The sequence below is a fragment of the Rutilus rutilus genome (assembly GCF_951802725.1).
Source record: "Rutilus rutilus genome assembly, chromosome: 14".
Taxonomy (NCBI): Eukaryota; Metazoa; Chordata; class Actinopteri; order Cypriniformes; family Leuciscidae; genus Rutilus; species Rutilus rutilus.
Genome location: NC_140219.1, coordinates 29,311,785 through 29,331,166, shown reverse-complemented (window position 1 = coordinate 29,331,166; position 19,382 = coordinate 29,311,785). Strand labels below are relative to the sequence as shown.

The following is a 19,382-nucleotide window of genomic DNA, read 5'->3' as shown; positions in this document are numbered from 1 at the left end:
ACATAATTTATTATGTGACGTTTCGGGCCTCTCATGGCCCTTCCTCAGACGGGGAAGGGACGTGAGAGGCCCGAAACGTCACATAATAAATTATGTAAATGGGGGCTCTTCGGTGTGCGGATCTTTACTTTGGTTTACTTGTATGATATATTGGATCCAGCACCCGTACTTGATTGGGATGTGCGTGATTATACTGCTCTGGGTAATATCAACTTGCCTAATAATTATGCATGCACTGTAAATAAGTACATTTCTAGGTGGTTCATACTGTAGCTACCTCCGACAACAACAGCCAATCACGTCGGTGGATAGGAAAATTGGCAAATTGCAATTCCCTCCTTGTCAGGGAGGGATAACAGTTCCATCAATGAGACAACAAGAGATACAACTACATTTTGAGTCTCCAGCCTGTGTAGAAATTCTAACAGACACAACAAGCAACAAGTTTAAGCACTTCAAGGTTCCTCCATCTGGTTGTTCAAGATTGTTAAGGAACCTTTTGCACCACTAGTCAGCCTGACTTCCAAAATACCTTCATCTGTAATCTACTAGTATTTATCCATCATGCACTTTGTCATATCAATTTATGGTATTCATTTAGTAATTTAGATACTCTTGTACCTGTATATACTTTTGTTAATAAAAAAAAAAATCATTAAAATGTCATGTCTGCCTTGTGGTGATACGCATTAAGAAGTTACACAATATCTAACAACTCCTTCAGATTGGTCAGCTGACAAACCCTCTTTAATGTACATAATTTTATTGATTGAACAAGGCTCTTGAATTGTTTCTATAGTGTCAAGGGTCATCTGACACTTCAAGTAACGTGTGACCTTCATAATTTGGTGCCTTGTCTCATGATCTCTCCATATACAGCATACTTGTGAAAATTTCAGTGAGTTTATGGTGTAATTCAGTGTTATGTAAAAGGTAATTGAGACAGAAAAGGGCATTGTTAATAATCTAATTATCATCTTACCAGCTCACATTAATGTTATCATGTTCATGTGACACTATGGATGAGGTCATCATTGACCTAGAAACCGTCTAGTATCACCAATGACCAGGAATGGCTTCGGTTTAATAAATGATCTCTACTTTGATGCTGGAACAGCACAACAAAATCCATAAAGACCTTAATAGTTTTTTGAGGTGAGCTAAAAGACTCAAGCCTTTGATTTTATTCTGTTGGCTACAACAAAACAACAAGAATTTGCAGATTGCAGTCGAATAAAAAGTAATTAACTTGGCTTTAGAAATCCAATGCAAAGCGTGTTCAAAAAGGTAAATAAAAAGCCTTTTTCTGACTGAATTTAAGGCATGTAGGTTTTGTGGATAAGACAATACATTTAAGGCAGTTAAAAAAAAAATAAAAAAAAAAATAAATTGCATGTACCATATACTAGGGAGCCCCTGAGGGGACCTTTGCAAAAAAAAAAAAAAACGGACTTTCACGTGCGCACGCGAAACTATTGCGTGCGCACGAGAAAGTTTAGCGTGCTCACGAGAAAGTTTCACGTGCACACGCGTTACAATTTCCGGTTTGGTTATAGTGTCATTACTACAAATGTGGGAAAAGGGATGAGATGAGAGTGTGCTTGGAGCATGCCTCCAGAGATGTGTCTTATTATAGGACATGTGTGACATATATGTGTCTTATTGCATTTGAGATTGTTTGTGGACTGTGCTTTACTGTAAGAAAAAAAGCATGTATATCACATAAATGAATATCAGGTCCCACATCATGGATTACATAATCAGAGAGTAGCCTATTCCTTTTCGTTTTGAATTGTTTCGTTTAAAGACATTTCAAGCTATCTTCAGATGTATTTCTCATGTATGTGAGGCATACAGCGAGTTTCAGTTAATTTATGATGAGATGCGCTCCAGTTCACGTGCAATGCAAGTAACCGCGGCGCGCCTCCATGATTATATTATCTGCTATATATTTGCTTCTCATTTATTAATTACAGGCAATTGGTTGATGAAAAATTTATTAAAATTAAGATACAATTTATACAAAACGAAATTCACTTTAAACAAAGGTTTTCTACAAAACAAAACTTAATGAAGTGGTCAAAATCATGTCTGACCCAGTCCATGTCTCATATATTGCGCATCCTATCTTACTCGTGCTGTTCACTTTTCATAATCAACATAGATGGAAAAATTATACATTATAATATTTTAACAAATATGAAACTAAATGTGCTTATTTAATGGCTACAACACATATAGTAGGCCTACATACTCTCTTGCACAAATTGCTGCACATTCATTTAATTCAGAATTTTGCACACATAAGTTGAAAGGCATTTGTTTGTGCATAGTAAAACATATCTGCAACATTTATCAATTTCATGGATAATTGTGCGTGCATTTATTAACTAGGCCTATTATCTTAATGAATAATGCAACAAAGACGAAGCATGTAAACTGCATTGTTTGTTTATTCAGAATGGAACGCAAATGGATTTTGACCACTTCATTAAGTTTTGTTTTGTAGAAAGCCTTTGTTTAAAGTGAATTTCGTTTTGTATAAATTGTATCTTAATTTTAATCAATTTTTCATCAACCAATTGCCTGTATTTAATAAATGAGAAGCAAATATATAGCAGATAATATAATCATGGAGGCGCGCCGCGGTCATTTGCATTGCACGTGAACTGGAGCGCATCTCATCATTTATTAACTGAAACTCGGTGTATGCCTCACATACATGAGAAATACATCTGAAGATAGCTTGAAATGTCTGTAAACGAAACAATTAAAAAAAAAAAAAAAATTGGCTACTCTCTGATTATGTAATCCATGATGTGGGACCTGATATTCATTTATGTGATATACAGTACATGCTTTTTTTCTTACAGTAAAGCACAGTCCACAAACAATCTCAAATGCAAACTCCCTATAATAAGACAAATCTCTGGAGGCATGCTCCAAGCACACTCTTATCTCATCCCTTTTCCCACATTTGTAGTAATGACACTATAACCAAACCGGAAATTATAATGCGTGCGCACGTGAAACTTTCTTGTGCGCACGTGAAAGTCTGTATAATTTTTTTTTTTTTGCAAAGGTCCCCTCAGGGGCTCCGTAATATACAATATCAAAGAGTATAGATAAAAAAATAGTTTACTTAGAATTAGAAATGTACTATGTCATATGTTTAATGCTTATTAGAATATTAGCTACGTCAGGCAATATGTTAATGGCAAGATCTGTTGGAATCAGCGGTGAGCTTCACACGAGGAGCGTTATTGAGGAGTGAACATTAACATTAGTTGCCGCCTAGTGGTTTTAAGGTCATGGTTGTTGTAGGTTCATTTCAGCTTTCCAATCTCATAAACATAAAAGAACTAGAAGAAAAATAATCAAAAGCAAGCAAGATTTTTTTGCACTGTAAAGACAAACCCTTGGAAGACTCTAATGGTGGTACAAGCTATTAAGGTAAAAACTAGATTTGTGAAGAGAGTCGCATGAAGGTGGCACAAAGGAAAAGAAAAAAAGTCATGTTTCAGCAGTTTACTAATTCATGTGACCAAACAACTTCTTCTAAGCTCAAAGTAAGCTTCACTTTTGATGCAATCACTACCGTAGATTATGTGTACAGCCAAACGGCAAAGTCTTTCAAAGTATATTCAGTAGTTGGCAGTGCGTGCAAACACAGGCACTTGACACATACGCACAAGACGTATGGGCTCTTTCGAAACGATGCTTTGTGAAGCTTCGAAACCATTTCAAATCTTTTGATTCAAACCAGCTGTTCAGAATGCTTTGTTATACCATAACTGTTCTGAAATGTCAATGCTTCGCTGCTAGGGGTGATCCCAGATAACACATTGTCTATGATTTCTACCTGGCATTTGTGATTACATATTTGTTATAATAAAAAAAGAAGAGTAGTTTATTGTCTCTTATTGGCGTAATTAGCCAAGCCCTACAAACTAATACAGGAATACATATTATACAGACACTTCACATTTTATAGTATTTGATGATCTGAAGAATGCATAGATTACACTTTCAGGAAAGCATTTGCAAATGATTTGTATTTCAAGTGTATTGAAAATTTCATGTGTGTGAGCATTAGAAAGTTTCATCCTTGTCGAGTGTCTAAACTATTTAGACTACTTACTCCATAAGCTATGAATGATAAAAATGTTTTTGTACTGGTGTAAACTAGAGTTGCGGGAATCTCTGAATTAAATGTCTTACATCACATCTCTCAGAGAACAGTTTTGAGGCTAAATACATACATAAACAGAATGTAATTGTGTGTTGGTGTCGAGGCTAATACGGTTATAGTTATCTGTATAGTTACCATTCTTGAACGAGCATTTATTGGGGACAACAGGTCAGGGTAACTGAGAAACGATAGCACTGTGCTGTGATGTCAGAGAGCTGCACTGTGACACTGATGCAGACAGAGGCTTTTCTATTTAACCTCTTTAACAAATGAGTGACACAGAGAAAGAGAGAGAGAGATCTACGAGTGTCCATCAGAAAACTCCAATCACACCATCAAACCAAACTTCCAAAATCTGGTGTTACTCTGACTTGGATCTAGACAGATGGGAAATTCATTCCCTGCTACCTAATTAATCATCTCCCAGATTGCTTATTGATTTCTCCTATTCAGGGTGATTTATTTGAACCCATCCGTTCGGCCAGAGATAGGACGCTAACACAGATACACTTAATGCAACTGTAAAAAGTCTGTGTGTGTAATCATGGCAAAGGCTGTGCTGATGTTGGAGATAAAGATGTAGATTGCTGGCTCAGAGGATGCTGTTTGACATGGCCATGAGCCAGCGACTGAAGGTTTGCACCAGTCAGACATGCTCTACAACAAGTATGACCTTCAGGATCAGGAATGCACTTAACCTAAACTCGCTCCAGGGAACCTTCTCTGTAATGGCTTATTATAAAAAAAAATGAAAATGAGCGCTAAATTATTCATTTTATTTACCAGTGTTTTAAATGCATGTGTAATCACACCTATGATATTGCTGTTGCTAACCAAGGTCATGAGTTTGAGCTACAGAAACTCTTTTGGATCTGAAGCGATAGGATTTCTTAAACCATACTTCAAAATGTAATATTTTCTTGCGTTCCACAGGGGGAAAAAAATATGGGGGGGGCTGGAATGATGAGTAAGGCTGAGAACATGATGCCATATGTTTTTTGTAAACTATCCCAGTAAAATTGAGATTCTGAGAGAATGCTGCTTTGAAACGATATGGATTGTGAAAAGCACTATACAAATAAGTGTGAATTGAATTCTGAGGCCAAACGATTGCTTTATGTAAATTTTATCATAAACTTCATATGTAACACTCAAAACCCACACACATTCAAAAACTGAGCCTGAAGAACCGATACAGCAACTTTGATGTTATGCATCATAATAAAAGTTCAGATTTATCTACATGACGGGGGAGGATCTTGAGTGATTAAAGACTCATGCTACCCCCGTCTGATCATGCCCCTAGAATCTTTACTTTACTCTATACTTCACTATGCCAAAAGTAAATCTTAAAAAAGTTGTAAAGTCACCAGAGGTAAAGTCTTGTGAACAGTACTCTTATGCATTGTACTGCATAAGCATTTACCATATACAGTCACACAGAGCAAGATGACCTTCACAACTTTAAATATCAATGCAATATAGTGTTATGCTCGTATTGTAGTATGTTGTGTACTGAATTTCAATCAATTTCTGCTAATAATACCAGTATATAGTATGCTCATGTTTAATATTTCTTGCAAAATTACATATACAAAACCTATTTTGTCATGTGAAGTAGAGAAGAGAAGCGCACAATGAAGGAGTAATAAACAGAAATAGTCTTTAATAAGTCCAACTGGGAGTAAGTTAACAAACTAGGAACTCAGGCAGGTAAACAGAAACAGAACACAGAGAAAACTAAAACTGACTACATGTTACATATATTTTGTGTTAGGTCAATTATTGTGTTGGTTTCAACATATTGCTTCTTCTGCGTGTATTGATGATAAACATTACAGATGTCCACAGTAACTATTGCACATTATATGCTGAAAACCGACTGATGCACAGCAGACCGGATTATTTTCGATCAAGGTATAAATTGTTGACTTTCTATTGGTTGGGAATACTAATATGGAGGCAGGGACATTTATGGCAGCTTCTAATAAAAAGGTACAAAAATGTATCACTATATGTTCATTATCGATCTTGATATCAGCAGTCTCTTTGGCGGTCGTGTCAAGTCTAGAGAGGTGTATACATGCAAAATATACTTGCAGCAGTATCAGAGACTTTTGGATTGAGAATGAAACTTAATATCAAGAAGCTCAGGGTATCTTTTTTTGAATCAACCACATAGTGAAGTATTCACATTACATTATAGTGACAGAACAATCACCCAGAAAACTCTAGCAACACCTAGCAACAAACCACACCATCCACTTTGTCTTGTCATTGTCAACTCTAGCTACAGCTTGTGATCTTTTCAGCATTATACATGGAGCATAATCAAAATAATAAGATTAGTTACATGGTGTTTTTTTTTGTTTCCACCAACAAGTTTGGGTATATATTTTGAGCATTGCTCAAAAAAAAAAAAAAAAAACTACAACTTATTTATGGTTTAGCCTGTTGGATATGTAGCAAATGCAAGGAAATCTTGTTTTCTCCTCTCAATAACCATCCTGCCAATGCGAGGCTATATTAAGCAAGAACAACCTACATCTTGGATTTGATCCTGTTATTCATTTGAAAGTGATGTTATGAAACAAAGGATCTGGAACATGCTAGTACTGTGGCTGCACAGATTCATGTGGAAAAAAGAAACCATTTGTCCAAATAGAATTTTTTAAAGATTTTAAAGTGTGATGTTTCGAGTACTGACTCACCTATGTAGTACTGGAGAGTATATCACACTAACAAGCAACACTTTCTTGTACATCCACCCACGACACACATGTATCATTTGCAGACTCGCCAGGCATGTGTAGTATTATTTTACAAAATGTGATTCAGATTCAGAAAACATGACATGTTAACCAGTTAACATGCAAAATAACAGTGTTTGGACCACAATAGATCAGTATGCCATTCAGTAGGACAGGAGTTTAAGATTCTCCTGAGGACAAGTATCTGAGAGAAATCTACAATGTTGACAGATCAAAACAATCTCTGACATCCATCTCATAAATGCCATCACCAGCGATTTGAATGGAAATGACATTGAGTTTTGGTATCTGTCAATCTAAAATGTCCCTTTAAATGTGACCCATCGATCCACGTTCCAAAGCATTTGTCCTTTGTTGGGTCGTGGGGATGTCGGAGGTCATCCCAGTGTCTCAGGATGTAAGCTTCAGATGTGACTGAAGTGTGTCATTTTTTGGATCTCAAAATATGGTTCACCCAAAAATCTAAATTTCTTTCTAGACTTTCTTTCTTTAGTGGAACATGAAGATATTTTGATAAATGTCCAATGTTGTTGGGTTCCTAGCATTCTTCAAAATTTATTTTGTGTTCAGCAGAAGGAAGAAGAATGATTTTCACTTTAAGCCAGGGTTTCCCATAGAGGTTCAAGAACCGATAAGGGTTATTGATGGAAATGCAGGGGTTCATGAGATGATGAAAGGCTAATGATTAAATGATAAACATTTAAAATAAATAAATAAATAAATAGGGATGTAAAATTAATCAAAATAAAATTGAAATCGTGAAATGGCTTGTCAAATCGCAAAAGGCTAATGCACTGCATGTTTCAGAGTGAAGCGAGACACTGTGTTCACACTGTAAATGCTGCTCCAAACAACCTCCATCCCTACATGTCGCTCATAGTGTGCGTCAGGATCACTTTATTTTCACCTTCTCCTAATTTCCAACATTTTTGTGAACATAAGTTTTCAGCGTATTCATCAGTTTTGTAATGAGAAGCGTTTATAAACCTGTTGTCAACTAAACAGTCTAACTAAAGTTTTCCCTGCAGTTTTCAGTCAAAAAAAGCTTGAGGGTTTAACGTTTGAAAGTGAAGAATTTAAGACATATAAGTACTGTAACTTGTAGTTTAAAATAAAATTTAAATAAAAAATATTTTTTGATTAATAATAATAAAGTGCATGTGTATTGGGTTTTGTTTGTGTTTTAGTTCTGTTCTATTTTTCAGTTTGTTGCTATGGTTTTTCATTGTTTGAATAATTTGTACACCTGCTGTTCATTGTATTGATTAACCCCTTTCGCGGCAAAGATCACAGATGGCCCCAGATTATTGTTGTTCAACATTCATTACTCGTTAAAACATCACACTCTTACTTGATCTGGACAAACTGAGCATCATTAGAAAGGTTTAAAACTCCAGCTTGGAGTGCAAAATAATTAATCTGTTCGTTATTTTGAATAGAAATCATCACTCATAAAGCATTCATTCACGTCTTCTCCGGTTTATTTGTGTTCAAATACATTCAATATACCTCATCCACCAGGGCTATTAGTCCAATGGTGCGCATATTTGGAGAAATAATGATTAATTATCATGTTTGTAAAATATTTTGTCATACAGAATAACATTTCTATTCATTTTCCACTGAATTATGCGATCTGAAGAGCTCAAACAGCGAACACAGCTAGATGTGTCTCCTCTTCCTGATTTGCGTCATTTATGAACTCAGCGCTCTCTCTTTTCATTTAATCTTTTTTTAACTACATTTTTTATTTCACTTTTAGGTGCAATACATTTTCATTTAATCATTATTTAAATTTGTTATTTACCTGTATGTAAGCAGCACAGTGCAGTGTTAATGTTCAAACTGGGTTTTTACACTGTATAAAAAGGGGCTGACAATAATAAATATACTTATTAGAAATAAAACTGCTTCGTTTTTGAGCTGTGCATAGCTATAGCTAAAAATTTGGCTAGTAGAGACAGTAGCCTGTTAGGCCTTCTACACTACTGTATTTTAATATTGTTAGGCCTTCTACACTACTGTATTTTAATATTGGTCATTATGGTGGTACTTGGAGAGCCAAATATTTTCTGAGGTGGTACTTGGTGTAAAAAATTTGAGAACCACTGCTCTAGAAGTTATGTCTAAAACAGAATGTTGCTATGAACAAAAATTATGATTTCCCATGGGTGCTGTGCTTTACAGATAAATGTCTCGGTTACTATTGTAACCTCCATTTTCTGATGGAGGGTACGAGATTTGTTGTTGAATGCTGACACTAGGGGTTGTTCTTGGGAGCTCCAAACACCTCTGATACTTCAGAAAATACCAATGAGAATTGGCAAGTGGAATGTGCATGTGTTCAGTTGACCTCAAGTCCCAATCGGCTTAAGTGTTTGGGCACAAGGTCCCTGTGTGCGCACAATAGATCTTAAGAGTGAGCTAGAATCAGCCAGTCATCGAGATAATTGAGAACATGCGGGAAAGGCCGGTCTCTGCGACTTTCATGAAGATGCGATTTCAAGTCAGAATGCACTTCTGTTTCAACATCTTGAACGAGAGCCTTGCAAGGCCAGATTCAAAACTCACTGGCCTAGGATTGGCAGTAACTGAATGGTGTATCCGAGTCTACTTGTTCTGATAAGCCAGCGTGACGGGTTGGGAAGCACTAGCCAGGATCCCAAACTCTGCAGGAGTGGCACCAGAGTAGCAATCGTTTTTGACATACCATTATTTGGTATACCATCACAGGTCGTTGCTGTAAATGAGAACTCGTTCTCAGTCAACTTACCTGTATAAATAAATAAATAAATAAATTTGACATATCATTTTGTGAGTGCTGCGGCCGAACATGAGGAGACGAGGGGCTCACCTCCATCACATCAGGTTTGCAGGCTATGTGACTCAGGGAGTACAGAGTAGAGGTCTACACGGGTCCAAAAATCCGAAGAGACCCGTAATGTGGTACAGTGCGTTCACCATCTCCTGGAAAAGAGCAGCTCCTGCCATCTCTGGGTCGCCCATCTCAAGGATGCTTCCACTCCTTTTTGGGGTTCTTGGCAGTCACCTGACGAGCATGCTGTGTCACTTTCCTGTGGGCAGCTCAACGGTGCGGCCTGGCTGTGGGCTCGGAAAGCAGCAGAGCTGGGGTGGCAGCAGACGACGAGTGATCTCAGCGGCCTGGTGGCATTGCGCAGAGGCAAGATGTGTGAGATGTTCCTGGTTTCAGGAGGTAGGGGTTTGGATGGGGGTTTCATAGGGTGGTGAGAGGATTGGAGTTGAGGGCTCTCACAGCCAGGGGGAAAAATCTGTTGTGCAGTCTGGTGGAGCGGGCTCTGATGCTTCCGGCAGGAGCTGGAAGAGACTGTGGGAGGGATGGGTGGGGTACTTCACGATACTGGTGGCTTTCCTGGAGCATTGTGCAAGGAAAATATCCAGGATGGAGGGAAGAGGGGCACCGATGATCTTTGCAGCCGTGTTTACTGTCCACTGTAGGGTCTTGTGGTCTGCGGCACTGCAGTTCCATACCAGACAGTGATGCAGCTCGTCAGCACACTATCAATGGTACACCTATAGAATGTGGTGAGGATGGGTGGAGGGAGACTTACTCTTTTCAGCTGGCAGAGAAAGTGGAGGAGCTGTTGGGCCTTCTTGGAAAGTGATGTGGTGTTGGTGGTCAGTGGGGGGTGGTCAACAGAGTTTCTCCTGAAGTCCATCACAATCACCTTTGTCTTCCCCACACAGAGGGACAGGTTGTGTGCACCACACCATTCAGCCAGCTGTGCCACTTCCTCTCTGTAAGTGTGTTTCATCGTTGTTGCTGATGAGGCCTACCACAGTTGTGTCAGCATCTCGATGATATGGTTGGAGCTGAACTTGGCAGTGCAGTCGTGGGTCCTCAGAGTGAAGAGCAGCGGACTGAACACAAAGCCTTGAGGTGCTCAGTGTGGTAGTTCTCAAGGTGTTGCAGCAGACACGGACTGACTGAGGTCTTCTAGTTAAAAAGTCTAGGATCCAATTGCAGAGTGATGTGTTGAGGCCCATCAAGTTTAGTTTGTTGATAAGATGCTGAGGGATTATTGTGTTGAATGCATAAGAGTCTTTCTGTTCTAGGTGGGTAAGAGCCAGGTGGAGAGTGGAGGATTTTGCATCGTCCGTAGAACTGTTTGGACGTTATGCAAACTAGAATGGGTCCAGCGTGTTAGGGAGACTGGACTTGATGTGATACATGACTAACCACTCAAAGCACTTCATCATGATTGGGGTCATTGCTATGGAATGATAGTCATTTAGGCAGGACACAGGTGACTTCTTTGGTACTGGAATTATGGTGGTGGATTTAAGATATGTGGGGACGACTGCCTGGCTCAGCGACATCTTGTAGCTGTGCAGCACTGCCTCTTCAGAGATACATATATAAACACACACAAATAAAAAAAACAGAGGTGGAAAGTAACTATTTACAAATACTTTCGTTACAGTAATTATAATTAATTTATGGTACTTTTAAAGGTGCTGTATGTAGTTTTCAGAGACCTCTAGCGGTGATGTTTCAGATTGCAACCAATAAGTTTACCAGCGCGTGCTCGAATTTATGAGCGAGCACTGTGGGTACCTTCAGACTGAGACGCAACACACCGGAGAAAGCATCACACAACATGCTGAAAACTCAGGTAAACTCCCACTGCAACGTTACAATAATAGGCTACTTTTATCAGCTTGACGTTGAACTAATGCTCTATGCTCGTACTATGATAAGTATGGAACCCTATCAACCGTGCCGAATTTTGCCACTGCAAGCACCACTTCACATTTTCTTCAGGAAATGTACATTCTAGGTTTGTAGATAAGGTTTCTCCATGATTCAAATGTCCTGCCGATGTTGAGCCGTGTTTTTTCACCCGAAGTTCATGCGATTCATGTCTGGCCTTACGAGTTTCAGCAGAAAATACTTTTATTTTTTATTTTTTTATCAGTATGTGGAGTTTGTGTTGGAGTCTGTGTTGTGCTGGGAGCAGTCGTTTCTTAGTGTTATCAGACATGTCATAAGTTGCATAAGTCATAAGTCCATGTCATAAGTTGCAGTGTTGTCGCTGTTGAGTGCAAAGTCAGTAGGCTAGACGAGGCGAGAGGCTCGGGAGTGCGCGTGCAGGTCACGTCACTGGATTTCGCGGTAAATCCGACCCGGCACCTTCACATAAAAATAAGAATACTTGCTTTCCGAGGTAATAGCAAAACCCGCAAAGTGGATCATTTTAATGTGAGATTACAACCCCTTCACACACAGGCAATAAAAAAAGGATTCATTTTAGTAGAAAAATTACATACAGCACCTTTAATTGAGTTGAATAAAAATAAAGTATTAAACTCCGCAACATTTATTTTCACCAAAAGTACAAAGTACTTTGACATAGGTGCCGTGCCGACGGAGCAACAGGGCGAGCTGGCATTGACAGATACTTTTCAAACTACTGCGGTGGAATCCTGCGCTTCAGCCAATAACTGACTGGTCTGAAGCACTTCAGCCAATAACAGACAGGTCTGACTCGGGTGCAAAACCAATCAAAACTTCCAGTTCAGCTGGGGGGGCGAGGCATTCAAACACGCTTTGAAATTCAATCACTGGCGCTAATGTTTCAATATTTTAGTGATAGTAAGGGAGCTATGCTCATATTCTGATTTTAAATTTAAATGGGTCATGTCATTGATATTACTAGAGCACTGAGCAGTTGAAGTAAATAGAAAACTAGGCTCATACAAGGACGCAGTTATTGCATGGACGGAGCAAGAACAATGTGCAGTTGTAAGTGTACATCACGTGCACCTGCGCAATATCATAGCCTATGATTTCCGAAAATAGTACTATGTTGTCAACTAGTGATATCATCACAAGAACTTTTGAGGAATATGCAACATAATTTAGACAATTGTTTTTGTCATATGTATTATAACAACTGACAGACACTGTCATTTCAGCCGCTCTGTGCAGCTCGCACACGCCGCTGCATAGGAGCTCAACTCGCGGCTGAGACACGAATAGATTATTAACGTTTAAAAAAAAATGCTGCCACATTGCCGATGTCTTTGTTGACATGGTAGAAGAGGACTGACTGACTATGAATTAAACGCTCTCACAATTAAATAAATAATATTCAGCAAACCTTCTAGTAGCCTACTTTCTTCAGTCTGTCTCTCTTCTCCAGTGGGTTGGGCTAATCCAAAATAAGTGAAATCAAGGGGGGGTGTTATGAAGACAGACTGTTACCTGTGAAACAGGGGTGCTCTGAAAACACCCCCATTAGCAATTAGTGCTTTCCACCTGATGAAATGAACGCGGCAAAACTGATGAAATGAATGCGGCAACACTGAACGCGGCAAAAAATCGACCAATCAGAATTTTGGTCGAGCCAGAACGTATCGACCAAATAATCGACTAATCGACTGGGAGATTACAGCCCTAATCCCTTTATTGGTTTACTTTTATTCATACTATTTTAATCCCACATTTCTTTGATCAGACCATCTTTTGCCCTTCTTAAAAAACATTCAAATGATCTTACGACGACAATTTATGAGATTAATATCATGTTTTGCTCCAAAATCACTATATATACACGTCAGTTGTGTCTGAAATAACTTGCCTCCATACAGAGTGAGACAGAAAATATATTATTTTATAAAAATTCTATACTCGATATAATTCCATTTGATTCTATATGTCGATTAGCGTTGCATTATAGATATACATCATTCTTATGAAAATACACAAGATGGCTTGAAGAACACAGATAAACACTGATCATTGGAATCGTGCTTAAGTCTCTATCTGCATGTTATTCAGCTGTAGCCATATCTGATGTCCATATAAGGGATTTCCTATAAGGGCGCCCTCTGCCCTCCAGTATGAATAAAACCGAAATTACATGTGAGTGTTTAATGCTCCATATTACTAACAATCCCCTCATTTTGAATAAAAATAGAAAAATATACTAAAGTACTTTGTAACATAGTAACTTGAGTAGTTTTTCAGCAAACTACTTATTTACACTTACTTGAGTCATTATTTTTCAGTACTTCTACTTGTACTCAAGTGAATTATTTCTTAAGTATTAAGTAGCAATACTTTTACTTAAGTAAAAAAATGTAATACTCTTTCCATCACTGTAAAATCACCTCGGGGGTTTGCATAAATCTTGTGAATAACCTATTTCAATGTCAGAACTTAAAGGTGATGAGTTTGTGGGTATGCAGCGAAGAAAGTCTTTCATTTGTTTGTGGTCTTTAAAATTTGCAAATCCAAAAGTCGGACAGAAGTGTATATGCTGACCTCTCTAAGCAGTTGACCAATCACAACAGACTGGGCCAGCTGAACAATCAGAGCAGACCTGGATTTTCATAAAGCCAGACTTTAAAGAGACAGGAACTAAAATAGTGTTTCAGGCAGTGGGTGAAACAAGGTGCTGCAGCAGTGTACGGTATGAGAAAAATATGGGTGTTTTTTTTTTTTTTTTTTTTTTGTAAATCATGTAAATTTACTTTAGCAGACTCCAAGATAAAATTATGAACTTGTAAATCAGCATTATATGGGCACTTTAAACGTCACACAGGCTCAAGTTTTATGTGGACATAGCTATTCCCTGTATTGTGTTTTTGTGTAATCAAATCATCTCTCATATTTACAAACAAATCTCTCTCACCCGTCTGCCTTGCCCTCTTGAAAGACACACACTCTCAGCCCAGTGGCGATGGTGGTCGGTCAGCTATGATGATGTGAGGAGTGCTAACCTTGGCTCCATTTGCAGGGCAAGAGAAGTGCAGGCTCAGCACACTGTTGACAGCCATCAATTGAGGAAGAGCTGATGGGAAGCGATAGGCTGGGCAAATGGAGTCTGAGCTGCAGAGACATCTCTGACACAAATTTTCTGCGTCAGGCCCCCTGTGCCATCAGCTGAGCACAGTCAGCTCAGGCAAGACACAAGGCAACAGAAAAGAGGTAGATAAATGTCTCTCTGTCTCTTCCTTTAGGTGCAGTGTATAAAGAGAAAATATCAGGATAAATGTCACGAAAACATTACATTATTGTGAATTATTTGCTTGCAGGTAAGCATGTTGTACTTTTTTTTTCTTTTTTTTTTTCATTTACTCAGTGGTGATATAGGATATATTATATATATAATATCCTACACCTTGAATATTAATCCATTATGTTAATATTTTTCACATTTCTTGTTTACTCTTATTTAGACCGTTTTCATGTGAACACGGAGTTTGGATAGGCTAAACCCCTGAATGTCACTGGTTATATAATCCATAATTCATGAATACTCTAAGATGACACATCTAAAGTGAAACTGACAAACTTCCTTTTCCTTAATGCCATCTGTCTAATTTAGTTTTGGCCTGTGGACAAGCAAGATCAGAGGGCATGGATAATATTTCAAAATAAAAGTGGAAAGTCATGTGATAAAAATAATGTCACAGTGCAACAAAAAGGTCTTAAAAGGTCAGCTTTTTTGATTTCTTATGTATTTCATTTGATTTCATGGCAGAATGACCTGGACGGCAATTGAACTTTGACCTTTTATGATGTTCAACTTCAGACCATGTTGACCCCAAAATGAGTGAGATCATCACAATAGGGCATCTTTGAACAGAATAATGGTCTTAAACATCAGTGGTCTGTTCTGAGGTGCCACTGCTGAGCAAATAACTTTCAAAAGACTTCATTCGCTGGTGTACAGGCAATGACTCACTTGTATTTGTGGTGCATTTTGATGAGCTAAAACTGTTTGCCCCCACAGCATAGTGACAGATAGAGTTTTCAAGCGTAGGTGACAACAGATTCAGATGTCATTAAATCCTGCCTTGAGGGGGGTCTTGTCTTGTGTTCAGGCATTTCAAAGGCGAGTCTCTCCAGATACACAGGCACTGTCAATCCCTTCAATTCTTTTCATGGCCTGCCAAGCACAGAGCTTTCATCCACTCAATGGATTAGCCCTTCTCTCATCCTCACACTCAGTCCATATGGCATTAAATGTGGAAAATGAGAGCTGACAGATTCAAAATGCTTGTCAATTAAAGTGGTCATACGCTTATTTATTTATCAGGAACACAGTAACATATCTAGAATAATATAGCCGCAAGTGGCAGCAACACCACGACACTACAGAGGATACATTGGTTTGAAGAATGGATGATGGATCAATGGATATAATTTATTTGTACAAATTAAAATATAATAATGCTGCAAAAATACTACACAGAACACATTGTCACAAATTGGACAGCAATATAATTACTCGTCTTGTAACTTGACATATATGTTTTTAATATTATTAGGCTATATAAATCTCATGGGTCAATTCACTCAAAACACATGGAAACAGTGACATCCAAGAAAACTGAAATTCACAGGTGAAAGTAAAAACAAAATTTGACTCCTGACAATAAAAGTAATATTAACATTTAATTATCTATAGCATCATTATATATATAGCTTCATTTTGTAAATTAATTATAAATAACTTTATTGTCAGTGCACTACAAATGAACTGGCTCTGTACTGTCACAAACTGCTCTGACACAGAGGTTGAGGATCCAAAAGTCAGAATCCAAATAACAGGAAGAAGGTCAAAACCGCAGGGCAAACAATTCAGATAGCAACAGGGTCCAAGACACAGGCAAGCAGGGGAAACCAGGGAAACAGGCAGAAGATCGAAACCATAACACAAGAAACCAGAAAAGCGCTGAGAAATGCAGTGGTGACACAAACAAGACTTATACTGGGGCCACACCAAAAGATATTTCAAATCTTATAAGATTTTCAAAGTGTGAGAGTAAATACTTCAGAAAAAACAAATGTAATTTCTACATGAAAAAGTTAGTTCAGGCAAGGATAATAAAATAAAATAAAAAGTAAATTCTATATTAGTATTCAATTCAAGCTTGTAATTGCAATTCATCAAAGCGTAAATATCAACGTTATAAAATTAAGTAAAACTACTCAACTTGTCTGATACTGGTGTTCCCATCATGCACTGGGGCTTGAATAATTAATAAGGTTGATTTTTCACTTGTTCGCTCTAAAACAAGTCCTGTGAAAAATGAGTCACGATAAAACTGATCAAAAACTTGTAGAAGCAGTTCAAATGGTAGAAGCAGCATGGTTGCTTCAGCAAATGTGATCTCACATTTGCTTTTTTTTAACACTATAGGTTAAGTTTAGGGTAGGGCTTTAGCGTAGGTACTACATTATTTTCAAATTCAAACATTTTAGTGTCACTCATTGGACATTTCATTTCTCAACTGCCACATACACCAACCAACATAAAACACTGCTGAAAAAAATAAATAAAAAAGTACTAGTTTTGTGTGTTATGCAACTCACTGGATGTTTCAAAGCTGGCAAGAAGCAATGTAAACACAGGCATTTTTTTTTTTCCACTGAGCCTGCTTGGTCTAATAAAAGCTGTTTAAAAAAAACATCTTTTTATGGTAAAATTACAAACGATATCAATAAATTAACAACTCGACTGTTATTTTTAAGTGTTATGACATTGACAAATTACAGTAACTATTCATTTTATACAGAAAAAAAAACACTGTATTATGTATACAGTATTGTTTCTGGGAGTACAACGCTGCACTGCTCTCCAGGTTGAAACTTTCAGGCATGTTGTGCCTCTGGCTACACACATAATCAGTTTATCCAAATTGCGAACAGAGTTGAGAAAATCATGCATCTTTACAAGCTCCAACTCCCCAAAAACCACCTATTAGCTTTCACAAACACACTCATGGCATAAAACCATCATAAAGTATTGGTTATAATGTTAACTGATGAGAATGTGCAGTTGTTATGTACATAGAAACTATATGGCCATTTCAATGCATGAGAAAGAGTGTGTGAGAGAAACATACAGTGAAGTCACACTGAGGCATTCCCTATATTGAGACATTTGAAACTAGAAAAAGCAGTATATCTGAGAAAAAGTTCTGAAAGTACTGGAATGTATCCCAACATGCAATGTGTGGAAAATACACATTCAAATATGGACATTTTAGAATCCCCTCTTTGCTTCTACAGTATATTAAACTACAGTAAATATTCAACAAGATTGATGAGTAGCATCTCCTAGAAATGAGTTTTTGTAGGGTGGGATGTCTGACATTGTCCCGTATCATGAATGGTGTAACGGCTTAACCACAGCAGTCAACAGCTTGGAGAATCTAAAATGTAAAACAAAAGGCTGCAGACAAATATTGTAACTTGTATGCAATTATAGCAATGTTTGTAGATGAGTGTTACTGTAGACAGCGGGGTTAACAAGTTGTTGCGATACAGAAAAGGGCCAGATACAGAAAATGCCACAGCTGTGTGCACAGTTGGCATTTAGGCATAAATGGTTATAAATGAAAGGTCAAGGATTTGTTAAAATGCAAAAGGGTCATTATGGGTCAAGTAAATGTAACTTCAATGTCCCCATGATGTCAATTAATACACACACACACACACGCACACACACACACACACACACACACACACAGTATGCCGTGATTTTGCCAGGTACTGCACTCAATGAAATAATTCAATTATGGACAGTAGTTCCACAGAAGCAATTTTTTTTTTATTAACATTAATGGATTTTTTTTTAATATGTTAGCTCCTTGTGTTGTGACAGCACAACTGAATGAGAATGAATCTATGTGAAATAATGTCCAACCAAATCAATGGAATTGCTTCCCTGTAACTTAAACCGGTTAAGTTTAGTGAACATGCTTTAGTTTATTTACAACTGCACTGAAAAATAAGTGTGTTGGATTTTCATGATTTCACAATTGAATTTCTAGACTATAGCTAGCTATTAGCTAATATTAGCACTTATTATCATATTAAGATTTATATGCTCCTTCAGCCACAAGAGTTAAACTTATTTGAATCAGTCCACATCCCAACCAAATGTTCCACTCTTCTCCACAATGGTAACCCATTGTAATGACAATGGTACACAAATAAAAAGATAATCCAGCTCCGATTTGATTTCAAACTCTTGATTTCAAACTCTTGATTTCAAAATACTATTAATTGAGTCTTTTGGCACATCTATAACAGTCAGGCTTTGATCTCACTCTGAGTGTGTGTGCACAAGTGAGTGTGTAAGTGTGAGCAGTGTCGATTTTTCACTCTTGATGTTAAAAAGTTTAACCCCCTCAATCCTGCATTGTGATTGATTTGTAATCTGTATTTTTTGTATTTCTGATTCATTTCCTATGACCATGAGTGTGACTGTTTTTAAGACCATTTAGCATGTTCAAATCATATCCTATATTTTGTGTGTGTGTGTGTGTGCGTGCGTGCCGCGGAAATCTGAAAGTTTTGTACCATTCAGATTTTTTTTTTTTATTATTATTATTAAAAATCAGTGTAAAAATGATTG

At 37.6% G+C, this 19,382-nt stretch overlaps 1 protein-coding gene across 1 annotated transcript in view; it reads right to left on the bottom strand.

Moving 5' to 3' along the window:
* The window catches only part of il1rapl2 (interleukin 1 receptor accessory protein-like 2), a 450,518-nt gene that overhangs the window by 181,217 nt on the left and 249,919 nt on the right, over positions 1-19,382 (bottom strand). The gene's annotated exons all lie outside the window — the stretch shown is intronic.